Source organism: Lemur catta, chromosome 4, assembly GCF_020740605.2.
Source record: "Lemur catta isolate mLemCat1 chromosome 4, mLemCat1.pri, whole genome shotgun sequence".
NCBI classification, from domain to species: Eukaryota; Metazoa; Chordata; class Mammalia; order Primates; family Lemuridae; genus Lemur; species Lemur catta.
In genome coordinates, this window is record NC_059131.1 from 76,036,578 (window position 1) to 76,050,655 (window position 14,078).

The window sequence follows — 14,078 nt, forward strand, 5'->3', positions numbered from 1 at the left end:
AACATTCTATATAACATCTCATTTGTCCTCTACATTTACAACTTTGTACTGATTGGATCTGATATGCAGGATATAGTAAGTACTTTAAGTAATTTAGTAAGATATATGCAACTTGGAGTATAGGAAATAAACCTCACAAAAACGTGGGGCTCTTTACATTGAAGCTTCTGATGGTTCAGTGGTCTGAGCAGGTAAAGTTATCACCTGCAAGGGAAAATATGAGTTACTTTGTCTCTTACCACCTACCATGAAAGAAGAGGCATGATTCTTCGGAGGCCCTTTTGGGTATTGGAAGCAATATATAACACATTTTAGTGTGCTACTTCAAGTTAGTAAATCTGCCAACTTCAAGTGGGGAACAGAATAAGAGAAGGCTCTGCAGTAAGTTCAGGTGGCTGAGTAAGAGGTGCTCCACTAATTGGGCCTCATCATTCTGCATATCCAGTGATCCTCATAATGTCTGTGGCAAGTAGGGATGCTGCCTTGGGAAAGCCCCAGTAGGAAAATCACAGCACAGATCTCTTGAGTCATTGCAGCAAATAAATGCCCTCTTTAGCAGCTATCTATTATTCTTTTGAAGCTTTTGACTTGCTCCTGGGCCTCAACTAACTATGGGACATGAAATGACCATGTGGCCTGAGTTTTCCATCATCAACTTGGTGTTATCTGACCCACTGTATTAGTTTCTTATAGCTGCTGTAAAAAATCACCATAAACTTGCTAGTTGAAAACAACAAAAATTATTCTTTCATAGTATTTAGTATCCAGGAGCCTGAAATCAGTATCACTGGGTCAAAATCAAGGTATTAGTAGGGCTGTGCTCTTCTGGAGGCTCTAGGGGAGAATCCATTTCTTGCCTTTTCCAGCTTCTGATGATGGCGGGCATTGCTTGGCTTGAAGCCACATCACCCCAATCTTCAAGGCTAGCATCTTCAAATCTCTCTCTGCCTTGTCTTTGTCTTCTTCACAATGCCTTCTCTTTTATGTATGTTTCCAGTCTCCCTCTGTCTCCCTCTTTTAAAGATACATGTAATTTTACTTAGGGCACGTTAGGATAATCCCCCAATTTCTTGATTCTTAACTTTTGTCCACAAATATTTGGAAGAACAAATATAACAAAAATAACCTTTAATTTTTCATATATAAAGTAACACTCCCAGGTTCTAAGGATTGGGCACAGATATCTTTTGCAGGACCATTTTTCTGCCCACCACACCCACTTAGACATAGGGTTTTATGTCTGCATTGCCAAACAGAAAATCAATTTTGGGCTGTTTCAGAATGACTTGACTCAGAGTCCTTTAGCAATAAATTCTCTTGCTTTGTCTTGTCTCCATTCATACTTATGGCCTCTTGGAGCATTCCTTACAATCAGTTGATTGAAGAAAAACACTTGAGCCTAATTTTCAGATATGTTTGTGTGATATTCTGATGCCACCTGAAAGTGGACATCAGTAGTACTATAGGACTATGCAGGGGTGACTCCAAAGGATAGTGGTGAAAGAAAGTATTCCCAGTTGTTAGAACTTAAAGCAGCATCTTTGTTGCCCACTTTGTCTGAAATGAATGTTGGCCAAAAAACAAAACAGAACAAAAAACCATACTATTCACGGACAGTTTCTAGCAGGTTAGAAGGAAAAGATTCGTGACATAGTGACAAGAAATTCTGAAGAAGACGTATGTATGTGAATGTCTCAAAAGGAGTACAAAATATAAAAGATATTTTTGTCCTATGTGGATGCCCACTAGTGGGTTTCCACTGCAGAGGAGACTCTTAATAATCAGGTGGACAAAATTACGTGCTCTTTGGATGTCACCACCCACACAGTGCTTCTTTAATAGGCCCATGAAAAAAGTAGCAGTGGTAGCAAAGATAGAATATTTTATTGATATTAATTCTCTTGCTTGGATTGACAAGTTCTTCTGAGAATTCCAGTATCTAATAATGTTAGCTCATCAAGCTTATCATTCTTAGCTGATATCCTAGTGAGACAGTAGAATTGTGAGATAAGATTATGCACTTTAATGTCTAGAAGAAGCAAAAGTAGTGAAAACACTTATTCTGCCATTGAGAAGATACTTTAAACTGAAATATTTCATTTTATTTTCCAATACATATCTCTGTTGAGAAACTGTATACATTTTTGATTCAACATAAAGGTTTTGATTCATCAAGTCATAGACTCAGGGAAATAAAACACAAACAACTACACTTTTGACCAAAATACTTAATTAAGCTTGATTTCTACTGCATTTTTGAAGTGTACAGAATTCTTGATTGATGTGTGTTTTCTTTTCCTTTAGTCCTTGAAACATTTCATTCATTATCTTCATTCTTTCATGTTTTCTGATGAGAAATATTCTATAACTATTATTCATTTTTAAAAATTAAAAAAATATGGGTACATAATAGTATATATTTGTGGGGTACGTGTGATGTTTTCATACAGGCATGCAATGTGTAATAATCAAATCAGGGGAATTGGGGTATCCATCACCTTAAGCATTTATCACTTCTTTGTGTTAGGAACATTCCAATTCCATTCTTTTAGTTATTTTAACGTATGCCATAACTTACTGTTGACTACAGTCATTTTGTCATACTATCAAATATTGTTCATTCTGTTTAACTATATTTTGCACCTATTAACCATCATTACTTTGTCCCCTGCTCCCTAGCACCTTTTCCAGCCTCTGGTAACCATCATTCTACTTTCTATCTCCATGAGATCAATTGTTTTAATTTTCAGCTCTCACATATGAATAAGAACATGCAAAATTTGTCTTTCTGTGCTGGACTTATTTCACCCAACATAATATTCTCCCAGTTCATCCATGTTGTTACAAATGACAGGATTTTATTCTTTTTATGACTGAATAATATTCTGTTGTGTATATGTGCCATACTTTCTTTATCCATTTGCCCATTGATGGGCACTTATGTTGATACCAATCTTGGCTATTGTGAATAATGCTGCAATAAACATGAGAGTGCAGATATCTTTTCAATATGCTGATTTCCTTTCCTTTGGATATGTACCTAGCAGTGGAATAGCTGGGTCATATGGTAGTTCTATTTTTAGAATTTTTTGAGGAATGTCCATACCATCCTCCATAGTGCTTGCACTAATTACATTCCCACAAACAGTGTGGGAGAGTTCTCCTTTCTTTACATTCTCTCCAGCATTCATTATTGCCTGTCTTTTAATAAAAGCCATTTTAACTGGGGTGAGATGATATCTCATTCTAGTTTTGATTTACATTTCTCTGATGACGAGTGATGTTGAATATTTTTTCGTACACCTGTTGGCCATTCATATGTCTTATTTTGAGAAATGTTTATTTGGATCTTTTGCCCATTTTCTAATCAGACTATTTGATTTTTTCCTATTGAGTTGTTGGAGCTCCTTCTATATTCTAGTTATTAAGCCATTATCAGATGAGTAGTTTTCAAATATTTTCTCCCATTCAATGGTTTGTTTCATCATTTTGTTGATTGTTTCCTTTGTTGTGCAGAAGCTTCTTAGCTTGATGTGATCCCATTTGTCCATTTTTCTTGGGCCCAGACCAATGTCCTGGAGAGTTCCCCCAATGTTTTCTTTTAGTAGTCTCATAGTTTCAGGTCTTAGATTTAAGTTTTTAGTCCGTTTTTTCATATATGGCAAAAGATAGAGGTCTAGTTTGATTCTTCTGCATATGGATATCCAGTTTTTCTAGCACAATTTATTGAAGAGACTGTCCTTTCCCCAGTGTATGTTCTTGGCACCTTTGTTGAAAATGAGTTCACTATAGATGTGCAGATTTATTTCTGGGTTCTCTATTCTGTTCCATTTGTCTGTGTGCTTGTTTTAATGCCAGTACCATGCTGTTTTGGATACTATAGCTCTGTAGTATAATTTGAAGTAAGGTGATGTGATTCTTCTAGTTTAATTCTTTTTGGTCAGGATGGCTTTGGCTATTCTGGGTTTTTGTGATTCTATACAAATTTCAGTATTATTTTTTCTATTTCTGTGAAGAATGTCATTGACATTTTGCAATGAATCTGTAGATTGCTTTGGGTAGTACTGATATTTTAACAATATTTATTCTTCTAATCCATGAGCATGGTATATCCATTTTTGTGTGTGTCCTCTTCCATTTCTTTCATCAGTGTTTTATAGTTTTCTTTGTAGAGCTCTTTCACTTCTTCGGCTAAGTTTATTCCTAAACATTTTGTTTTATTTGTAGCTCTTGTAAATGGGATTACTTTCTTGATTTCTTTTTTAGATTGTTCACTGTTGGCATATAGAAATGCTATTTTTTTTTTTTTTTGAGATAGAGTCTCACTCTGTTGCCCAGGCTAGAGTGCCATGGCATCAGCCCAGCTCACAGCAACCTCAAACTCCTGGGCTCAAGCAATCCTCCTGCCTCAGCCTCCCAAGTAGCTGGGACTACAGGCATGCACCACCATGCCCAGCTAATTTTTTCTGTATATTTTTAGTTGTCCAGCTAATTTCTTTCTATTTTTAGTAGAGACATGGTCTCACTCTTGCTCAGGCTGGCCTTGAACTCCTGAGCTCAAGTGATCCACCTGCCTCAGCCTCCCAGAGTGAGCTATTGATTTTTGTTTGTTGATTTTATATCCTCCATCTTGACTGAATTTGTTTGTCAGTTCTAATAGTTTTATGCTGATGTCTTTAGGTTTCTCTAAATATAAGATCATATCATCTGCAAACAAAGATAATTTTACTTCTCCCTTTCTTTTATTATTATTCTGTAGGTAATTTGCCTTTTCTCTGATTGCTTTTAAAATTTTATTTGATTTCTTTAAGTTTTAGCATTTTGAATATGAGATACCTACATATGTATTTTTTCTATTTTAGTATTAATCCTACTTGATATTTTCTGAGTTTCTTGGCTCTGCGACTTGGTATCTGCCTATAATTTAGAAAAATTCTCAGCCATTATATCTTCAAATATTTATTCTGCCCCATTTTCTCTATCTTCTAATTCTATAACTCTAATAACACATACATTTGACCATTTGCTGTTGCTCAACAGATCTTGGATGGTATATTCTGGTTTTCTCTTTTTCTCTCACACTTTTTTTCCTTTAGCATTTTATTTTAGATCATTTCTTTTGATCTCTCTTCAAGTTCACCAATTCTTTCCTTGGCTGTGTTGAGTCTGATGTTGAAAATGTCAAAGGCAATATTTATCTCTATTACTTGGTTTCAATGTCTAGAATTTGCATTTGTGTCTCCTTATAGTTTCCATCTCTGTGCTGATGATACCTATCTGGTCTTGCATCTTGTTTACCTTTTCCATTGTAGTCTCCAACGTATTAATCATAATTATATTAATTCCATTGTGTGATAGTTTCATCATCTGGGTCATATGTGGATTTGCATGTAATGATTGCTCAGTCTCTTCAGAATGTGCTCTATCTCTTTCTCTGTCTCTCTCTAGCATTATTAAGGTACAATTCATGTACTATCCAATTCTATTTAACACATAGAATTTAATGTCTTTCAGTATATTAACAAAGTTATGCAACTATCATCAGAATTTTAGAATATTTTAATCACCCTCCAATAAATACCCTATACATTTTAAATATCACCTTCCAGATCCCCAATCCCCCTCAGCTCTAGGCAACAACTAATATACTTTCTGTCTTTTCATATTTGCCTATTTTTTATATTTCATATAAATGGAATCATACAATATATGTTCCCTTGTGATTGGCTTCTTTTTCTTAGCATGATAATTTCAACGTTCATCTATGTTGTAGTAAGTATGCCAAATGCACATTCTATTGCATGGATATGCCAAATTTCATTTACCTATTCATCAATTGATGGACATTGGGTTGGTTCTAATTTGGACATATGACAAATAATGCTGCTATGAACATTTGTGCACAAGTTTTTGTGTGAATATATGTTTCTATTTTTCTTGACCTAGTATTACTGGGTTAATGACACTTCTATGTTTAAACTTTTGAGGAACTATCAAACTGTTTTCCAAATTGGCTACATCATTTCACTTTTCTGCAAGTAGTATATGAGAGTTCTAATTTCTCCACATCCTCACCACTACTTTTATTATCTATAATTGGATTATAGCACATTCTAGTGGATATAAGATGGTATTCCATTATCATTTTGGTTTACATTTATCTGATGGCTAATAATGTTGTCTTTTTAATGTGTTTATTAGCAATTTGTATATCTTGTTTGGAGAGATATTGGTCTAGATAGTTTGCTCATTTTTATGTATTTTTTCTTTTTATTATTGAGTTGTAAGAGTTCTTTACATATTTTATATACAAGTCCCTTATAAGGTATATGATTTGCAAACATTTTTTACCATTCTATGGGTTATATTTTCTTGGTAGTGTTATTTGATGCACAGAAGTTTTAAATTTTGATGGTTTCCAGTGTATCTATGCTTTATTTTGTTGCTTGTGCTCTTACTGTGATATCTAAGAAACCGTCGCCTAACCCATGGCCATGAAGATTTATTCCTATGTTTTCTCCCAAGAATTTAATACTTTTAGCCCTTAAATTTCAGCCTCAGATCCCCTTTGACTTAATTTTTATATATTTTGTGAGGGAGGGATTGGACCCTGGCATGAATCACAGAGTCTTGATGTTCTAATGAATACTTAGTGGATTTTCTTTAATAAATATTTTGTCATTTGCTATATGCCTTTAAGACCATTTCCTTAGACTTTAAATGGCTGAATATTTTAAATACTTTTCACCAGTTATACTTGTTTCACTGGGGAGTGGGTCCATGGAACTCCTCAAGCTGCCATTATGCAAGTGGAACTCAGACCCTGTTAGTTTCTTGCTATTTGTAGGTCTTGTAGTATTTTGTTGAAAGCTCAACATGCTATATAGGAAAGTACATAGTTTTATATATAGACACACGCACGTGTGTGTGTGTGTGTGTGTGTGTGTGTGTATAGGTTAGAGGTGAGCACAACTTCTTTTCTGCTAGTCCTTTAGTGTAAGGCTGTGTGTTGATCTAGTTGTTTCGGAAACTGACTTTGCTAGGGATAGTGTCATAATCTGTATAGTTGCAGTTATAAGAGATGTAGAAAATAATGGAGATCCAACTAATTCTACATCTTTGAGTAGTGTTTTAAGTATAAAAATCATCACTATCCAAATATTAATAAGCAAGGAACATGCATATTAAACTCATGTCTAACCCAGGATGGTAATATACAAATTGTTAAATATGGGGCAGAGGTTATGACAACAGGAGCCTCTGGGCAGTGGTTAGAGTCAGGCAGGTATATGGTAGGGAGAAAAGTGGTCTTTCCATGTTGAGTTGAGATGCCATGCAAACATGAAAGGTAGAGCCAAGGGGAAAGTAAAAAATGGGGATCCTTGGTGCCTGGCCCCCCCAGAAAAGACAAAAAATAAACCACCCAGATGGCCTGTTGAGTACAGAAGGATTTGTATAGACACCGTTAGCTGTGACAGGATCCCTGTGGTCTTACACATCTCAAACATCTAACAGTGCCATTATTAGAAATTTTGATAAGTATTCTGTGTTAGAATAATATGTGTCTTCAAGGGCTTTTGAGATGGGCAATGCCTTTGTCAGGATAGGCTAGCTCTTCTGCCACAATTACAAATCAACTCCTAAAGCCTCAGTGAGTCAAGATAGAAAGCTTTTTGATTGCTCATGTAACACTCTTTGAGGGTCAGGCAACTCTCAGGTAGCTTTCTTCCCTATGATAACTCAGGGATCCATGTCTCTCCATCTAGTAGCTCTCCCATCTTGATACTTGGTCTTCATGATTGCCTTCAGGGGCAATGTGAGAGATGAATAAGTCCCACCCATTCTCAAAATCCTTGGACTAGAATTAACTTTTCATGTCTTCACAAATAACCAGCATCCAGATGTACAGCTCCAATCCAATGTTAAGGAAACTGGGAAATCCAGGTGTTAGTAATAGTTTGCTGCAGTTTGCCCCTCCGTTAAATGCCCTTGACCAGCTGGGTTCTCTAGGTTCTAGGTCTATCTTTTCCTGCTACTGTCATTGATCTCTCTGCTCCTAATATGTTGCTGTGTATTATATATGTTATTCTAAGTCAGCATGATAAAGCATTTGTTTTTATCTAAAGAGAATTGGGAAAGTACTCAGGTTAGAGCAGAAAAGGGGTATGGAACAACTTTTTGATAGATTATCTACAATGTGGTGGGTCTTATGCTAGGCACTCTATAAAAGTTATCATTTGTCAATTGCTTGAATTCCATTTGTCAGTCTAGGCTGACTTTTACTAGGACTAAAAACAAGCAAACAAATAAAACAAAATCCTTAATTGCAATCTGCCTCCATTTTCCTGAGGCAAGATGTTAGTAATGTTATAAAGAAGGATTAATATTATAAGTGCTTTGACCTCCTAAGTTAAACAGGGACCTTCCCCTCATCTTTGTTCTCTTTCTTCTTTTCTTTTTTATTCTGAATTCTCAAATTAAACTAAAAACATAAAAATGACATTATCTGAGAAGAATTTACATTAATTCCAACCCAGGCTTCCTTTTGCTCTTTCATTAAGATTGGTCTTAAATCATCTCCCCAGTTATTGAAGCTTTGATTCTCCACCACTCTTAGACTTTTGGAGGAAGAACGTAATTTCAAGCAGTCTACATTTTCAAGGATGACTTTAAAATAAATAATAGGTGACACAAATCCAAGACTGCTGGTGAAATTTATCACAATAAATGGACCGTATTCTTGGATTTATGCATTTTAAAGAGATAAATTCAGTGCCCTAAATTGGAGATGTTTCAAAGAATTTAAACTTTTTATCCTTAATTATCTCACTTTGGTTTACGACTTAAGATCCTCAACTTATTTTCTAAAAAGTAGAATAAGAACATTTTTGCTTTATAAATATCAACGTTATTTGTAATAGTTTAAAAGTAGTATATAAATATAGTGAAACATTATACAGTAATAAGAAAAAATGAAGTACTGACACATTCTACAACATAGATGAACTCAAAAACATTATGCTAAGTGAGAGAAGCCAGTCACAAAAGACCACATGTTGAATTATTCCATTTATATGAAATATACAGAATAGGCAAATCCACAGAGATGGAAAGTAGATTAGTGGTTGCCAGGGGCTGGAGTGGAATGGGAGTAAGGAGTGACTGCTAACAGGAAATTTCTAACTGGAATGATGAAAATGTTCTAAAAATAGATTATGTCAATGGCCACAAAACTCTAATATACTAAATATCATTCATTGACCTATACACTTTAATTGGGATAATTTTATAGTATATAAATTATATTTCAAAAATGGTGCCTTAAAGAAAACCTCAAACCAATCGTCTATTATGAAACTATTTTGGAAACACGAAATTTCATAATTGTGTATAAAATAGCATTTACGTATATGTGTACATATTTATGTATATTTCACATGGAATTAATTCCTTATTGTTCAAAACAAGACCATTTTCTATTTGCATAATACAGTGTTTAAAACACAAACTTCCTCTGTAAAATTTCAATATTAGTTCTAATTTCTAATTTCCTATATAAAAAATACAAATATTTGCCTCCCATCCTGCACACAAAACAATTAGATATGTGTATGTATGTATGCTGCAAAGAATGAGAAAACATATATCAAAATGTTTCCAGTGATTATATCTAGGTGGTGAGATTACATGGACTTGTATTTTCTTTATTTGCATATTTCCCAGTTTTCTATCTGGTGATCATGTTAATTAATTTATAATAAATAAACATTTGTTTTAAACAATGAAGCAGAAAAAGATAGCTACCTAACACCTCAAAAATGAAAAGAAATCAAATTTTATCTAATTAGTATGCTACTTGCACAAATTGACTTTCAGTTCCACAATGTTTCATTTTCTGTTTTGAACTCTGAAGTGGTTGTTTTCTGCATATTTTTCTACTAGCGAAAGCAGAGTAAGCATTTCTGCAAACACGTTTTAAAAATTCAGTGTTTAATATAAAGTGGCACAATAGAAACTTTACTGGACCTTACCAGAACTTTACTGTTATATGCACGAAGTTTGAAAAATGAAACAGACCAACTTGTATGTGTCTCCCATGGTTGTCATAGGACAGTCACACGTACATCTTTTCTCTGTTGATGTTGCTTCTGTCTTAAGGAAATTCTGCCATCCGAGTCTTCCTTGAAGCAGAAGTGCTCCCTTCCAAAATCTTTTGTTTTTTCTTTTGTCCATCCTCCTGATTTGCCATAATAGAACATTTTTCCAAATGTCAGAAGTCAAAAGCTTATGAAATTGAAGACTAGCAAGGATTCTTAGTGGTCTTTGCAGGTATTGAATGGGTAAATACATACAAACTTGAGTGAATTTGAATTTTGGTACAGGGATGAGTACCACTTCAGCTCCCTCTCTCTCAGACTCTGGAGGAGGGAGTTTTGTAATGATCCCATAGAGCAGTGATTTCCAAAGGGGACATTTGGCAACCTCTGTAGATCTTATTTTTGAGACAGGATCTCTGTTGGATTACAGGTGCATGCTACCACACTTGCTTCTCTGTAGATAATTACTTTTAATTAAAAAAAATTTTTTAGGGGCAGTGTCTTGTTCTGTTGCCCAGGCTGGAGTGCAGTGGCATGATCATAGCTCACTGCAGCATCAAACCCCTAGGCTCAAGGGATCTTCCTGCCTCAGCCTCCTGAGTAGCTGAGACTACAGGCATAAGCCACCACACCTGGCTATTTAATTTTATTATTTTTTTAAAGATGGGGTCTTGCTGTATTGCCCAGGTTGTTCTCAAACACCTGGTGTCAAGTGATCCTCCTACCTTGGTCTCCCAAAGTGCTGGAATTACAGGTACCTGGCCTCTCTGTAGACATTTTTGATTGTCCCAACCTAGGGGAGGTGCTATTGGCATCTAGTGGGTAGGGGCCAGGAAGGCTGCTCAACATTCTACAACACATGGCAAAGACTTATCTGTCCAATATGGCAATAGTGCTGTATTAGTCTGTCAAGGCAGCCATAACAAATTACTATAGACTGAGTGGTTTAAATAACAGACATCTTCTCATAGTTCTGGAGGCTGGAAGTCCAAGATCAAGGTGCCAGCAGGTTGGTTTCTGGCAAGGGCCCTCTTGTTGGCTTGTACTTAGCTAACTTCTTGCTATGTCTTCAGGTGACCTGTTCTCTGTGTTGGCCAGACAGAGAGAGAGCTCTCTGATGTTTCTTCTTTTTCTTATAAGGATACCATTTCTATGAAATCAGGGCCCCACCCATATGACCTCACTTAACCTTAGTTACCCACTTATAGACTCTATCTCCAAATACAGTTACATCCAGAGTTAGGGCAACATATGAATTCTGGGAGGACACAATTCAGTCCATAACAAGTGCCTACCCCAAGAAACCCCACCCAGAGATTTTCAGAGTTGCCTCATTTTCCTCATAGATAAAAGGGTGGATATCATAACACTTATTGAATTGGGTTATTGTGGAGATTAAATGAGTCAATAAACACAAAGCACTTAGAATAGCACTCGAGAACATAAGTGCACTGCGAGCACTGGGCATTATTATTTTGTTGCTGTTGTCATTTTTGTTATTTATTAATAGCTGTCGCGTTATTTGAGTATCCTGATATGTTCTAATCTTTAAGTGCTTGCCCCATGCCACATACATAATTAAATTAAACCGAACTTAAAAGATGTGGCTGAGAAGAACATAAAGAGAAGATTGTGGAGCCAGCTATGCAGAAACTGGTAGCACCTTCATCGATTCTGTAGGCAGCAGCCTCTCCCTGGACCTCTTCTGACTATGTTCACACCAAGGCAACACCAACTATTTTTTCCTCCTGGAGACCTGGTGACACTATGGTCACACTGCTGTGTCTCCCTGCCCTCCACTCCCTTTCTCACCTATTGGATTGTCTTTTCCTTGTGGGCATGTGACATGCTGGGTGCATTAGAGTCTCTTACAGGTGCCTCTTCTGGAAAGATGGCTCAGAGGAGCAAGTCCATCTACATCTTCCTTGAAAGAGAAGGATCTAGTAATGAAGGCATTTAAGGGAAAGACAACATACCCCAGAGCCAAGGATAAATGAAAATTTCTCTCTCTAAATTAAGATTCAAGTCATTGCACATAAGATTCCTGAAAAGCACTTTTACGACCAAGGGGCAGGAGAGGGGAACCTTTACATTTACACAGTTTCTAGCTTATGGAGTGTAATATGCACCCTCAGAAAGAATTATATTAACTGCAACTAAACAAAAGGATGATTAAACTAAATTGAAATTCCAATGGTTTAAAATGTATATTTATTTATAAAATAGATGAATTTCTATGAGTCATCATTTTAACTTCTAATCTTATGTATAAAATATTTTCCCCTTTGGTCCCCAGTTTTGTTTCTAAAATGTTTTATTGTGTATTGATTGCATTTGAAGGGAGGTTTTTAGCAAATAAGTTTTAAGGTTTTTTTTCCCCCCTTTGAAGAGTTATTGTACTTAAGTGCACTAATAGAATTCTTTATAAACTATGTCCTGGAGCTAAGCAGAAAACCCTTTTGCAAAGTGAAAGATAATTTTGTAATATAATTCTCTTTGTGCAAGTTACTTGTGTAAGTAACTCTCAATTTAATGGAGAGTAAACTGCTTCAAATAATGAGGTGAATGAGCCTGTGGATTTGGCTATAGTTCTGTTAAATGAAAGCTGTTCGCTACAGCCTTGGTACTTTGATGACACCATCTTAATTAAGGCTGTTCAGCATCAAATACTGTAAAACTAGTAAGTCCTTGTCCTACAATATTTTTGATATATAAAAATCCCAGCAATTGACCAGTGCAGTTATGGAATGCAAATTTTGCCTGTGGCCAGCAGATGGCAGTATTCAAACCAATTTAATTCTACTCAAGATTGACAGCTAAACTTACGGAGCAGCTACCTATAGCATTGTGCTAGGTGTCAGGGATCTAACAAAACAGAACCCCTTATCGCCTCCATAGAGTTTATTTGTTGTTCTTTTACTATGTGTAAGACTAGAAAACCTGTAAATCCTTAAAAATGCTTCTGAAATGGCCCTTTTGTCATATTGGTGAGTTGGGGAGCTAGTAGAGGGGATGTCACACAAGAACCACAAACTATAATACAAAACTCAGATTTAAAGGGTCATTAGAGTTACAGAGGCATATAGTTGATAGGCAGTAAAAATGTGTTTCAATAATGACCATAGGAAAGCAATTGATCTTACGGTCACCACTCAGTCTACTGTCCTCTGTCTAGAATTATGTATGGACCACCATCCTGTATCTGTAACCCTTTGAGCCAGATGTGTTTAGCACTGAGAATTTCGGGGATTTTACAAAACTATACGGTGCATACACTGTACATTATATAATACCCACAGTGGAACCTGGGGATCCCTGTAATTAAACACATTCTTATTTATGCAATAAAATATATGGGAATCCATACTGTAGTTCATACACAGCCTCACATTGATCAGACCTGCTTTGACAAAAACTTTTGGTTCTCAGAGACTTTTGAATATTAGAATGGCAAACAAGGTATTATAGACCTATAATGTATTATCCCATGAAGAAAAAGAATCTACCCTAAAATCTCCAAAAAAGATTTGCAGGTTTTTTATGTAAACTATTCCAGTTTTCTGGAACATGCACTCCCAGGCTGTAGAAGGCATGAGAGTTTGATTTCTATATCTGTTTAAAAGTTTGTTCAGCGTGGTTGGGTGCCAAGTACAACCATGCTTGTGTTTTATCAATATAAACAAAAATGGACTAGAATTAATTTTGTTTTGAGAATGTTTAAATAGTTTCATTAAATATTTTGAGATAATTAAGAATATTGATATGTCAGGATTAGAAATTCTGACCTTAGAAAAAAAGCATGTTTTACTCATTATCACTCACAAATTAAAAATAACTTGAGATTTTCACTAAGTTTCAGTGTATCTACTGATTAAAAAAAAAACACTTAAGTGAATAAAAAGACATTGGATCAAAATAGGCAAAGCCTTCCCTTCCTTGTTTATGGCCATCCAGGCTTTGGTTGTTAAGTTTTATTTAACT